This window comes from Ovis canadensis, chromosome 4 (assembly GCF_042477335.2).
Source record: "Ovis canadensis isolate MfBH-ARS-UI-01 breed Bighorn chromosome 4, ARS-UI_OviCan_v2, whole genome shotgun sequence".
Lineage (NCBI taxonomy): Eukaryota > Metazoa > Chordata > Mammalia > Artiodactyla > Bovidae > Ovis > Ovis canadensis.
In genome coordinates this window covers 123,829,912-123,845,127 of record NC_091248.1, presented here as the reverse complement: position 1 = coordinate 123,845,127, position 15,216 = coordinate 123,829,912, and positions in this window count along the sequence as shown.

The following is a 15,216-nucleotide window of genomic DNA, read 5'->3' as shown; positions in this document are numbered from 1 at the left end:
AGATGCAAGGGAATGTACATAAGAATTGTTTGTTTTGAAAGAATTTTAAAAAGTGACAGGGAGATACATGGGAAGAACTAGATTACTATTATTTTGCAGTATTTGCTTAGTGACTTTGGGCAAGCAAAACGTTATAAATTTATCAGAAGCCTTAATAAAAATAGTCACTAAAAGTTGAAAGTATGTACATGTATTATTGAATGTCTTAAGGCTTCAAAAGCTGCAAATGTGCAAAAGAACTGGTAGTCATGGGGATATATTTTCAGTCAGTTCAGTTCAGTCGCTCCATCATGTCCAACTCTTTGCAACCCCACGCACTGCAGCACGCCAGGCCTCCCTGTCCATCACCAACTCCCAGAGTTTACTCAAACTCATCCATTGAGTCAGTGATGCCATCCAACCATCTCATCCTCTGCCATCTCCTTCTCCTCCCACCTTCAATCTTTCCCAGCAACAGGGTCTTTTCCAATGAGTCAGTACCTCACATCAGGTGGCCAAAGTATTGGAGTTTCAGCTTCACCATCAGTCCTTCCAATGAATATCCGGGACTGATTTCCTTTAGGATGGATATATTTTAGTCGTCTCCTATTCACTCCATTGCTGAAGACAGAGTCCCTTCCTAGGGTTAAACTGATAGTTGTAATTAGATAGATTGACAGCAGCATATTAGTCACAGAGCATCCCAGCTTGGGGATGAAGGATACTATACACCATGCTGGACCACATGGAGTTCCACTTGGAAACGAAGTGAATGACAATGCCTGAGTATGACAGGTTTCATATGATCAAGCTGAGGAGGTGGCTCTTGGTTCCTGTGGTATGGCCGATTAATTCTACAGCTGACAGGGAGATAAAACCTACTGCTCAGGGATAATCAGGCACTAGGCCTGGACCCTGTAAGAGGGATGGTCATTTGTTTGGTTAGAGGACTTCCTCCATAGGAGGGAGTGAGGAACTTGTAGTTAAGCCACTGGAGGCTATTCTAGATTTTCCTAAATGTCACGGAATACATATTATTGGGCCTGAATTTTTAAGGCTTTATACCATCAGTTCAGTTCAGTTCAGTTCAGTTCAGTTGCTCAGTTGTGTCTGACTCTGCAACACCATGAATCGCAGCACACCAGGCCTCCCTGTCCATCACCAACTTCCGGAGTTCACTCAGGCTCCTGTCCATCGAGTCAGTGATGCCATCCAGCCATCTCATCCTCTGTCGTCCCCTTCTCCTCCTGCCCCTAATCCCTCCCAGCATCAGAGTCTTTTCCAATGAGTCAACTCTTCGCATGAGGTGGCCAAAGTACTGGAGTTTCAGCTTTAGCATCATTCCTTCCAAAGAAATCCCAGGGCTGATCTCCGTTAGAACGGACTGGTTGGGTCTCCTTGCAGTCCAAGAGACTCTCAAGAGTCTTCTCCAACACCACAGTTCAAAAGCATCAATTCTTTGGCGCTCAGCTTTCTTCACAGTCCAACTCTCACATCCATACATGACCACTGGAAAAACCATAGCCTTGACTAGACGGACCTTAGTCGGCAAAGTAATGTCTCTGATTTGAATATGCTATCTAGGTTGGTCATAACTTTCCTTCCAAGGAGTAAGCATCTTTTAATTTCATGGCTGCAATCACCATCATAGTGTACTCTATACCATAGTGTACTCTAAATCTCCAAATTTGACATTACAATTTCAAAATTTTCAAAGAAATTTGGAAAATCTCTATAAAAAGTAATGTGTCCTAAACAACAATTTGAAGAGACTTACTGTAAAACAGAGCATGTATTATAGAATGCGTGATTCATAAACAATTAAGGACAACTATAGAATTATAGCCCATATATGTAAAAATCATGCTATTGAAGGCAAAAATGAAAATACATGAGCACCACGAAAAATACATAAGCATATTCTCTCCCTCAACTCTGCTTAACAACAAAAAAAGAATATCCACTCTTTGGGTAAAGTATCTTTTTTTTTTTTTTTTGCATGAGCTGGTTATCTTTTTCTGTAATCTGTCAGGTAGCAAATATTTTAGGGCCAGAAGATCTGTTAAAACTACTGAACCCTGTTGAAGCATGAAAGCAACCATAGGTAGTACACAAATAAATGGCTGTGGCTATGTTCCAATAAAGTTATAAAAACAGCCAGTGGACCAGATTCAGCCCACGGTGGCAGTTTGACCATTAATGAACAATATATTGATCAATTGTTCATTAATGTTATAAAAATATTGATAACATTAAATATATAATCAGAAATTCTAGGCCTCTATATTCTTATCAGGAGGCAAAATATGCATGACTAAAGCTTTTTTTCTAATAAAAAGAAAGTTTTATATTAATATACATTATTTATATTAATGAAGGAAAAATTTTGAGTGCAAATTAAAAGATTTAAAAAGAATATTTATCTGAGTACTTTAAATTTTATAAAATTTTTATTGATTTCAGTTATTAATGGGTCATATCATTACATATTTTAAATACTTTTTTTTCCTGTGCTTTGAGATATAAACAGTGCTTTCAAATACAGAATTCTTTATTTTCCTTCTGTGTTTTTAAGATTAAGTGTCTCATCCTCTCAGTTTGTTTTCTACTTTTATCTTTTATTAGTTAGGAATCATAACATATATTCTATAGTTGAAATTATACCTAGAGAATCCAAACAAAAATGAAAATGCGGAATTAAACATATTTTAAAGGACAAGAAATATATATCTATCTGATTTAGTCTTTGTCTTAGTACTGTGAGCTATAATGAAATATAATTTCTTTCTCCATAAAAATAAATGAGGTAGGCTAAAAACACCCATTTCTTTTAGATAATAAGATCAGCAAAGTGTGAAGAAATTGTGCCATCTTTAGTCTTCTTTCAGAATGATAAAGAATTATAATACAAAGTTTTCAAATTTCAAGACTATTTAGCAGTGGCAATAAGTTTACATAAGTTAAACATTTTCTTTTTTTTATTAAAGATATTATTTTCAACATGTCTATACCATATGTTCTCAACATGTCTATACCATCCTTCACAATCAATAGTGGAAATTAAGGATAAGTGCATGCTCAGTTGTGTCCCACTCTTTGTGATTCCATGGACTGTAGCCCACAAATCTCCTCTGTCCATGGACGTTTCTAGGCAAGAATAGTGGAGTGGATTGCCATTTCCTACTCCAGGGATCTTCCCAACCCAGGATTGAACCCTCGTCTTCTGTGTCTCCTGCATTGGCAGGCAGATTCTTTACCACTGTGCCACCTGATTTGCACATAATTAAAGGTCATGTTAGAGGATTATCATACATCTTTCAAAGACAGTTGTCATGGACTGAATTGTGTTCCCCCAAATTCACCTCGAATCCCTAACCCCACTGTGATGGCATCTGGAGAGGGGGCCTTTGGAAGATAAACTGGTCCTGATGAGATCATGAGGGTGGGGCCCTCATAAAGGTATTAACATGCTTTATTTATTTTTTTTATTTTATTTATCATTTTTTAAAATTTATTTATTTTTTTACTTTACAATACTGTATTGGTTTTCCCATACATTGACATGAATCCACCACAGGTGTACATGAGTTCCCAACCCTCCCTTTCTCTCCCAGTTGTTTGGACAGAAAGAGAAGATAGGCATCTGCAAGTCAGGAAGAGAGTCGTCCATGGGGACTCAGATCTCCTGGCACCATAATCTTGGACTTCCTATCCTCCAAAACTGTGAGAAAATAAATTTCTCTTGTTTAAGTCTCTGGTATTTTGTTATGGCTGCCTGAGCAGATTAACACATCAATAATTTGGCTTCAGTAAATAATTCCATAGACTATAAATATATTTTGCTTGTATTCAGATCAAAATCCCTGAGCTTAACCCAATGCTGTAATAACTTTCCTTAAGGAATTTACTTATATAAGTCCTCTGCCCAATCCCTCCTTATTCAGTAGTACTCACTAGAGTTAGTGTGCTCCATTACCATGTTTCAGAAATAGCTAAAGTGCTACATTTTAGTCCTGAAGTTATTTTAGACAGTGCATTGAAAATTCAAACCAAAGCCTGAAGCAATTCTATTAGATTTTGAACACTTAAAATATCTTATTAGAGAGACTAGGGCAGAGAAATTCAACTAGAATTTTTCAGTAGTTCAACTATATCTATTTTTAGATGCATGGATTTTCAGGTGTCAGTGTATTAAATCTCCTTGTACCAAAAATATCTATTATAGGCTAATGAAGATGTGATTATTAAAATTCAACTTAATTGAATACCTTCATTTATCTATTTGGCATTTTCTATGTGTTCAAATATTGGTAAATGTTTAATTCAATGATTCTCATTTATTGTGAGTGTTCTGAACCGAAAACAGCATTTTATTTATTATTATAAACAACCAATTAAAACATAATAAAAGAAGAAATGATAAAGAAAATAGCAATGTGAAACTTACTGATACTGGATACAAAAATATCTTCAGCAGAACTTGAAGTTTTTCCAGAACTGGCATAGAATGATGATAAAGGTTTGAAAGCATTTTTTAACTTCCTAGCATTGTGAGAATGTCCCCCAAAACAAAACACAGGTGAAATTATTAATTTATCACTGGTTCTATATCATATAATATGTAATTTTAAAAAAGATATGCCCACTAAATCTATATGCATAGTAGAGAGAAAGAATGACAAAGTCTCTTATTTCAAAGCTGTAAAATCTTAGAACTGTGAATTTTAAAAAACTCAATAAAAATACTCAGAGCATTTATAAGACATGGTCTTTGCCCTTAGCTCCTTCTCTTCCATAAAAACTGAAAGTAAAACTTGTATGCATTTTATTATTCATAAAACGAAGCCATTGTTGAATGCTTAGCAAATAGAATGACAAAGGGCAGGAAAAAAATACTATGAGAAAAGCAAAATCCACCCACAAACTCACCAAAGCAAACTCTGTGATTTTGGATAGATCCTCATTTCCACTGGATAAAAAAAAGAATACATGTCAGTAAGGCATTCAGAAAATGCATCAATGAAATAAATGTAGTAACAGATTTTGAGCTCAGAGATCTTTACTAGGGTTATTCTATTTTGATGAAAATAATATGTTGCTATTCAAAGTTCTATTTTTATCTTTTAATTTTTGATTTGGACATAACTTAAAACAGAAGAATTGCAAAAATAAAATTCGAACAAAGAGCATCCATGTTTTCTTTCCCTAGGTTTACCCATTTGCTGTCATTTTACCTCATTTATTTATTGTTCTCAGTCTCTATTTATACACACCACACACACACATATAATTTACACACACACACACACACATTTTCCTGAATCCTTTGAGGAATGTTTCAAATATCATGGCTTCTTACCCATAAATACTTCAGTATTTCCTAAATATAGTGATGTTTTCATATAACTACAGTACAATTACTGTATTAACCTCAAAAGCCTTAACATGACTATAACAACACACGAAAATATTTTAACTGAATTTATCATTCACACTCCAGTTTTGTCAGATAACACAATAATATTCTCTGTAGATTTTTTTTTTTTTCCAATACAGGACCCAGTCTAGAGTCAGAAATTGTATTTAGTTTTCACACCTCTTCAGATTTCCTTAATTTGGAATACTTACACAGGCTTTCTTAGTTTTTAGGACATTAATCTATTGAGGAATTCAGCTGCCTTCTTCTTTGGTATTTGAGAGAAATATGTTCATTTTGCACTTATCGGTATATACTTGTGATTAGATTAGATGTCTTCATTCTGAGCGGTATTTATTGCCCAGGTGATGCGTCTTCAGGGTCATGAAATCCATCTGTCTCTTAGTATTGAAATCTTTTTGGTCACTTGAACAATTATCTTTATGTATAATTACTTTATTTTTCCTTGTAATTAGTAAGTATTCAATTGGGAAAAATTTTAAGACCATGCGAATATTCTGCTTCTCATTGAAACTCTTCCCCAGACCTAACATTCAGTGATGGTTTTTGGCTGATCCAATCCCTACTATGAAGATAGAAAATGATTTCCCCACTTGACCTGCACCTATCCATTTATAAGGTGGTCTTCCCCCTTCTACTTAAGCAAAAGGCTTCCCTTCTCCTTTGTTTATGTCTCTTTATATGCATGCAAACATGTATATATTCATTTGTCTACTCATTATCAATATGAAATCACATATTTCAATTTTTTCAATGGCTTATAATTGATTATTGTACTTAATTTTAATAATGTTCCAGTTTTGACTAATGGGAACCCCTTTTCACTGGCTTCTGCAGCCATGTGAAATGATCGTGCTTTTTTTTTTTTTTTTTTTTTTTTAAGCACTTTGAGACTTTCTGGAACAAGGAGATATTCCGGGCTCACCCTGTAACTAACTCTTTCTGAAACTTGGAAGCAGCCAATATATGAGGAATTCTGTTTCAAGAGGTCAGTTTGGCCAATCAGACTGACTCTCAGGCCATCGTTATCATTTTTCTGACACTTTGCTCAAATGAAGCCTTAGAGGTTAGTTGAAATGACAAACATTAATTGTGCACTGATTTATTATGTTCCAGGCATTGCAACTAGATTGATATAGAAACTGGATTATGTATATATATGTAAATTCAAATATGTAAGTGAAACAGGATTATATATATATATATAAAATTAACCTTAAAAGTAAGCATTGCTATCACTATTCTACAATGATAAAATGATACCCTCTATAATTAACTGGTCCAAGTTCATTTAAGAAATAATTCCAGAGCTAGGTCTGAACTTAGTTTACCGGCAAATCAAGCCCTTAATCTATTTGTTATACCAAGTTCTAGTGCTGTGGTGAAACTGAAAGTGCAGGCTGCTCAGTGGTGTCTGACTCTTGGTGACCCCATGGACCTTACAGTCTGTGTAATTCTCCAGACCAGAATACTGGAATGGGTAGCCTATCCCTTCTCCAGGAGATCTTCCCAACCCAGGAATTGAACCAGAGTCTCCTGTGTTGCAGGCGAATTCTTTACCAGCTGAGTTATCAGGTAACAATGTGTATTCAATGAAGCCGAGTGTAATCTGAAAGCAAAATTTAAGAGGATAAGGTATGCAAGTTGCGCTGGATTTATTGTGTTGGGCATTTTCCTGAGTAGTCTGTGGTTTGTTTTATAAAATATTCAATACACTTGCAGTGGTAACATGAGTTCTTTTCTTTAAGCAAATAGAAGACACATAATACTTAAAAGTACTTTCCAATGATTATTGCTAGAAAGAAAAAATGATGTTGAGTTAGAAGGATCCTGTCCAGAATACATTAGGGTAAACTTGTGTGGGTGCCCAATCCCCCTAAATATGGTTCATACAAAACTCATGTGATCTTTCAGCTTGTTTTTCTAGTTTTACAGCATCTCTAACCTATTGTGAATTGATAGACGCTGACTTTCGCTCATGTGCGCTCCCCTTTTTATTGATCTATTATGCCAGAGTAATCTCTCCTTTTTTTTTCTATTTTATTCTTTTTCTTAAAAGCAGACTTGATCACATAACTTCTCTCTTAAAACTGTGTTATATGGAATATTAGGACTTAAAAGTCTCAACTTACAGAAGTCCTGGGTACTTTCCACCAGGCTCAACTACCCAGCTTTGCTTTCATATGATGCATAGTTGGTAATTACGGGTGAACTTCATCAGGAGGAAACCCTGAGTATAGTAGAGGAAAGCAAGTGCTTTGGGCCACCATTTCTTAGTAGAAGACAAACCAGGTCCCTTCAGTGGGCTTTTAGTCTTTGAGATGTAGGATGGGTACGTTAAAATTTACCCTGCCTGCATCGTGGAGCTTTTGCTGTGATGGAATGAGACAATTCACATAAAAACATTTTGGAAATTGTGAATCTTTAGGCAGACATAAAGAGTTATTTTATTGTTTGTGGAATTATCATTGTTAATATCCAGAGCTAAAGAAAAAAGCCTCATCAAATGAATACACATAACAATATTGCAGAATATTTACAAGTGTTGTATCTGGAGGTGAACAGTTCCATGCATTCCTCCTAAAATTCTTTACTGTCTACCCTCAAAGCCTACCTAGTATGAATATTGCCAAAAATCATTTGATAAACAAATTATTAGGAAGTGACAATATTTTGTTCTGTGCCTGAAACAGTCTCATCTACCAACTGTTAGCAAGGCATACCAACAATCGGTTTCACAAACATTTTCTTTCCGAAGGCCTCCGTGCAACATTTAATGATGATGAATTGCTTCCAACCGGGCAAATAAAAATGGTGATTGTGGACAATTTAATGAATAGAACCTCTGATGATCCGATCTGCTGGCAGCTATTGCCACAATCGCATTTAACATACTAAAAGGAAATTTTGCTTTGTCACCACAGCAAATCCACTTCTTAAAAAAAAAAAAAAAGAAGCAGCAGCAGCTCTGACACAGGAAAGTCTTGAGAAACAAGCAGCCTATATATCTGACGAAGCAGTCGGAGGCAGAGGTGTCCAGCTGAAACTTAGTATATTAACCGGGCCCCACAGGGCCACGTCGGGGGTTAAGGTCGGAGTTGTCAGCGGGAGGCAGTTAGTGAAGTGTAGGTGCTAGGGTTGATTTGCAGAGCAATCAGATCAGGCAGAGCACTGTCCTTTTAAACGGGGAAGACTTACCATTCAGACAAGGTCAAGTGGCTCTAGAACTGGGCAAGTAAGAAGAAAAAAAGAATCTGAGATGTAGGCAGAAGTTCCGGCAACAGTTTGTTAAGACTTCCGGAACAAAAAGACCAGATCAAAGCTCTTAGCAAGAAGAAATCAGAATCCAACGGGGATTTTGTGTTATAGCACGGATTTCTCCCAGCAAGTACCGGCTTTGATACGGAAATAGCCATCTTTTGAGACAGCTTAAAAAAAAAATCCCTCATTCCCAAGATAACATTTTTGTTTAAAAGTCTGGGCAATGTAATACTCATGGGATTGTGGAAGATGGAGATAAATTACAGAGTGCAGGAATTCATCAGAATCACTTCTCTGATTTCCTCAATATACCCCATCCTGCAAAAGCGTAGCTCTAAACATCTAAATACTTAGACCAGCTTGATGCCCTGGCAAAGCACTGAGCATGATTCCAGAACAGTCATCCTTGCCCTAAAGTGCTGGGTTAGGATTGTGTTTTCTTTGACTTCAACTTTAGTTGAAATAACAAATCTAATTAAAAAAAAAAAAAGATAGTTGAAATGGGTTATTGACCTCTATATTAAAGAGACCCAAATCCTCTCCTCAGAATTCTGGAGTTGCAACTGAATCCCTGTCTAAATTCTTTAGGAATTTAAAAACATTTTTCCCCCCTAAGGATACACACACACCCACTTTTGCAGCAATGCTGTGGTCTCCCTTCATGGTAAAGAGATAACAGGAGAGAGACATCTATAACAGGTAGGGTATATAATTCCTTAAAATGTTCTCAACATAAGGTTCTATCAGTGTACAAATGATATCTGAAAAGTATGTTATTTTCTGAGTTTAACCACAGGATTACTTGTGACAGCTTTCCATGTTGCTTGGTGGTAAAATATCCACCTGCCAATGCAGGAGATGCAAGTTTGATCTCTAGTCCAGGAAGATTGAAGATCCCTTGGAGAAGGAAATGGCAACCCACTCCAGTATTCTTGCCTGGAAAATTCCCCTGGACGGAGGAACCTGGCGGACTACAGTCCATACGCAGAGTTGGACATGACTTGAGCAACTTCACTTTCACTTTTCACTTTGTGTCACTAAAGTATGAAAGTACATAACAGTATAACTTGGTAAGCTAATGAAAATGTAAATTACCCAGAGATTGGTATGAAGGTCTGGTTATAGTTGAAAATCAAAGTTCTAGCAAGTACCTCTTGTGATTCCAATAATGATCAGACTGTACTAGGGTCTTTAAATTTAATCCCCATGAAAAGTAAAGCATCAATCCCTTTCTTCAGAGCTTCACTCCATCTGGAAATTACTTCATGGAAATATTTTAATGTTACCATTTCACATGCTAATTATGTATTTATTGAATGCTTGTGATATATTGTGCCTTGTGAAGGAGGAAAAGAAACATGAAGTGAGCTCACTGTGAGCACTGTCTGTATATAAATTATGTCAGGTATTTTTATTTCAAAAAAAATTCACAGTAAGAACCCCTACCCCATTCCCCACTCCCGCCTTTCTGCATGGAACCAATCACACAAGTCTATAGTAAAGGATCCCAGATGTTTTCGATTTCTCAAGACCTATTCAGGTGATTGTGACCCACCCTCAGCTTGAGAACCACCTGTTTGCGTAGATCGCATGGCAGTAAGGTGCTGACTGCACAGGTTAAATGAAGAGGAATGTTTAGAATCACCAAGGGCCAGAAGGGGTTTGTTGGCTTACTTCAGAGAAAGAAAATGGTAAGGATTAGGAATTAAAATTATCAATATGTTTGGATATCAAGTTTGGAGTGAGCATGGCAGGAGGGAGAGAGTGTTAATGGGAGGGAAGAATCTATTTATGCTCACCCAAGTTTCTGGTCTGAGATCTGGGTTGGGATTCAAGGGTTCAGAAAAATGGGCATGTTTCCAGAAGCAGGACTGAAGTTGCTGTCCAACGAACTAATACAATTAACTTTCTGGATCCTTTCAAATCCTAGGTAAACACGTGGACATATTCTTGTAAATGTCCCAAATTTGAGATTTAATTTTTTCTTGTTTGTAAAGGGAATTATCCCAATTTTATAGGCTTCATGCCTCACAGAGCTTCGGCCGAGAGCTGGGAAATAATTGTGTTGAAGGGTCTAATGCCTGAGTGACTTCCCACTAATGCTGTCATGTAGGAAATTTTACATATTTCTCTAAAAATTAGAGATGATATTTTCTTATAAGCTGGCCATTCAAAAATAAGTGATATATTGATACAAACGTTAAAATAATTATATTTTACTCCAAGATATTGCCAAACATATTATGCAATGTGGCTTAGGTGTGTATTTAGAAATTAATTCTTCATGAAATTATCTGTCAAGAAACAGATATTTTCAGAAAAGCTCATTTATTTCCTTGTATCACAAGTGAATGAATATTAAATAAACTAGTTTTTTTTTCTTTTGTCTGCCACTAAGCCCAAATTTGCTTAGCTCTAAACTGCAGAAGTTATTTAATTTATGGTAGTTGGTACATTTTAATATATCTTAGTTTTTCATGATTCTAATACACTTTTGATCCTTTTAATTTGTACTTTTTATTTTTCTGTTTAAGTATCTTTTAGATTTGGTGGGATGTACACATCCCCTTCATCAATGTTGCAAACTAATTTTTAAATTTCATGTTTTTTAAATATAAGTGGAAAAGGCTTATAAAAACACTTTTCTCATTAGTTATCATGATTCTCTATTTCAAATACTTAAAAATGTGTGCCCAGCATATACATTTTCAGGAGACTAAAAATACGTGGCCTACAGTTCACCACACATTTTGCATTTGTTACTTCATTTAAAAGTATTTATAATTTTTGTTACCTTATGAATGCATATTATAATCTAGATATTATTTATTGATGACAAAGCATAAACACTGCTTTGGGGTAAAAATAATCACTGAATATAATTTTTGGTAAAAGGAGGTTCTTTCTAGATTATCTGGTTGGAAGTATAATGGATGAAATTAATACTGCAAGTATCTTGAAAATTAGAGGAATATAGGATGATATACAGGAGAAGGCAATGGCAGCCCGCTCCAGTACTCTTGCCTGGAGAATCCCATGGATGGAGGAGCCTGGCGGACTGCAGTCCATGGGGTCGCTAAGAGTTGGACACGACTGAGCGACTTCACTTTCATGCATTGGAGAAGGAAATGGCAACCCACTCCAGTGTTCTTGCCTGGAGAATCCCAGGGACGGGGGAGCCTGGTGGGCTGCCATCTATGGGGTTGCACAGAGTCGGACACGACTGAAGTGACTTAGCAGCAGGATGATATACATTTTTTTCTGGGGAATACTCAAACACTAAAAATAATCTTATAAATCAATTTGAAGAACAATAGCTTGCCTTTGCTAACTGCACATCCTGTAGAGATGAATGTTGAACACCAGCCCAAAGATCCTCCAATGGCAGTGTTACTTCACATGTTTAATAGCAGTCATCCAAGTAAATAATTGATCCTGTTTGGTGTCCATGTCAATACACACATAATGACTACACCATTGAGTCATTTTCCTAACATTATACAACCCATATCTTAGCAGGTTTTTTTTTTTTTTTTTTTTAAATGTCAGAAGAGTCCATCTCCAGGCAGGTTTCAGCATGAATGTTTCTGAGTGTCATAATCCAAAAATGTCCCAAGGTCCTTAGAAGCCTGCCATAAAACTGAGTCTGGAGACACTGAGCAGAAAGCAGCTTGGCAGCTACATCCAAAATGACAAAATCTATACAGCAAGACTATAAATAGGAGGTTTAAGGAGAGTGTATTTAGTATGATGTGTGCTGTAGACATCATCACCCATAAGCGGCAGGACATCTGAGGCAACTCTTCCAGATCTGATCCTGCAGAGCTTCTGTGTACATTGATTTCTCAATCTCTTTCAAAGAGACCAGACAGTCGTGGGGTAGCTCTAACATACTGCACACTGCAGAAATTCTGAACCAAAAGATGCCTTGAGAGAGAGAGGGAGCACATTGGTGTTTTTGGTGTTTAACAAGTAACTCTCAGTTCAGGATCAAAAGCCTCACTTTGTTTTTCTCTGCTAAATAAGGGATTCTCTTACTATAAAGACAAAGTAAGCCTGGGGACTTTTGCTTTCCTACCAAACTCTGAGTGACTTTATAAAATGTTTCACATCAACTCTGCACATAGTCGAGGGTGGGAGATGAAAGAGTAAACAGGAAATTACAGTGAAATGCAGTAAGCGCTGCCACAGATTTGAGCAAAGAAATCTACAGACCACCAGGCTGGCCATAGGTGATAAACAAGATGCCCAGGGTGAAGTTAAAGTTGGCTTTTAAGGATGAATGCAGTAAGCATGGCAAGGAGCTAGAGGACTTTGGAGTATAGCCTATATTAAAAGAGCAGTCATCAGCCTGCTAAGACTCCTTTATGAAAACAGTTTTAGATGCCTAATTGGAATTGTGGTGCTAGAATGATTCTTGAGAGTCCCTTGAACAACAAGGAGATCAAACCAATCAATCCAAAAGGATATCAACCTGAATATTCACTGGAAGGGATTGATGCTAAAGCTGAAGCCCCAAATATTTGGCCACCTGATACAAAGAGCTGACTCATTGGAAAAAAAAAAAATACCCTGATGCGGGGAAAGATTGAGGGCAGGAGGAGAAGAGGGTGATAGGGGATGAGACGGTTGGATGGCTTCCTCAAAACAACTGACGGGAGTTTGAGCAAACTCCAGGAGATAGAGAAGGACAGGGAAGCCTGGCTAGTTGCAGTCCATGGGGTTGCCAAGAGTAGCTCATGACTTAGTGACTGAACATCAATCAATCAATTGGATATTCACATGTCCCTCTAGTTTTGTTCTATTTGACAATCAAACATTGGCAAATATAAGGACGGGATTTCATGTCATACAAGACTGTTATAAGCACAGATCAAACATTTAATATTTTTGGAAATATGTTCCAATTATTTTACCTTCCTGACTTTCAATTTTCTAATAAAGTTAGAATCATAATACTGTCATTACTATTTAGATGTAAATTACATGCAGTATATTTAATGCAATATATTTGGTGCATGATACACATGTCCTGTAATTAATTATACGATAATTGCCACAAACATTTAATAACCAAAAAAACAATGTGATAAAAGATAGGGTATCATCTGGTTAAGATAATATGAATGATTCATATATATGTATATACATGTGTGTTTAAGCTTCTGATATAAATTATGTTTAAGCAACTTCTTCCTATTTCCTCCTTACACAGTAAAGACTACCCTCATCTTTTTATTATTAACTTCTTCCTTTCTTTTGTATGTTTCTTTATAAAATGATATTATAATATTTAGCTGGGTATATGCCAATACATCACTGATGATCTTTAAATTATCTGTCAGATATAGTCATTCAGTTCATGCTAAAATCCCATTGTTTATACACAGTGACGGCTCACATAAAAAATAAGTAATCTAATCATGAAAACTGTGCTATAACTAACAATAATGAGAGACAATATTTCATGTGTAATAGCTATTTCCACATGACAGCATTGGTCTATAAAAGGAGGCATTTATTTTTATATGCCACATAAGAGATGATATCTAGAAATTCTGGTTCTGAAATGGATGCCATGATTTTTAGCTGCAGTAGTCTCATCTGACTACTCTAGACAGAAATAGACCATCTGCCTAGGCTTGTTAATATAGCATCATCTCATTGATTCTTTTCAGGCACACATGCTTTCAATTACAATTTATCCCCAAATTGTAGAGCCTCCTGTCATCTGGATCGTCTTTGTTGCTAATATTCAGCCCCTTTATCAATGATGGCTCCTACCTTTTCATGTTGGAATGATCTTTTCTGAAAGATCAAGACAACAATTCTGATAAATAATGCAATGCTTTAGAGTATAGAAAACATTTTAATATGTATTTTTGCACCTCACTATTAACATATCAAACATGTTTGAGTATTTAAAAAAATAGAAAATTTGTGTTTCATGGTACAAGTATGCCTTTAATGATGTAATGCCACAAAGCCAATGTCAGTGATGTAGGGATAAGCTGATCTGTAAGGTAAGGGCTTATCAATTTTTTAATACAGAAGAAATAATTATTTTTAATGACCACTTTGGATATTATAGTCAATTTGGAGAAGAACTCTCAAATGTCTAAGACAATTTTTAATTCCTAACTAAACAACTTTACCTTTTTTTTTAAACTTAGTAGATAAGAAAAATACATAGTAAAAAGTTGTTTCAGTTTGATAAAAATACTGAACAGCTGTATTCCTCAAATGTAAAGTTATGCTTTTCATTCATGATTCATGTATATTGAGTTTAGGCAGGAAAGCAATTCAGTTAGGTTGGTTTGAATTACTGACAAAATTACAATAAAATATTAATGATAGCTATAATTTATTGAGCATTTACTGTGCTTCACACATTATACCATATTTTAATATGCATTAACTAATTTACAAAACAGACTAATGATTTGAATATTTAATTTTCCTTACTTTGCACCTAAGGTGTATGACCATTGAGTTAGGTAACTTTCCAAATTTCACATTGCTTACTACTGTGGTAATTG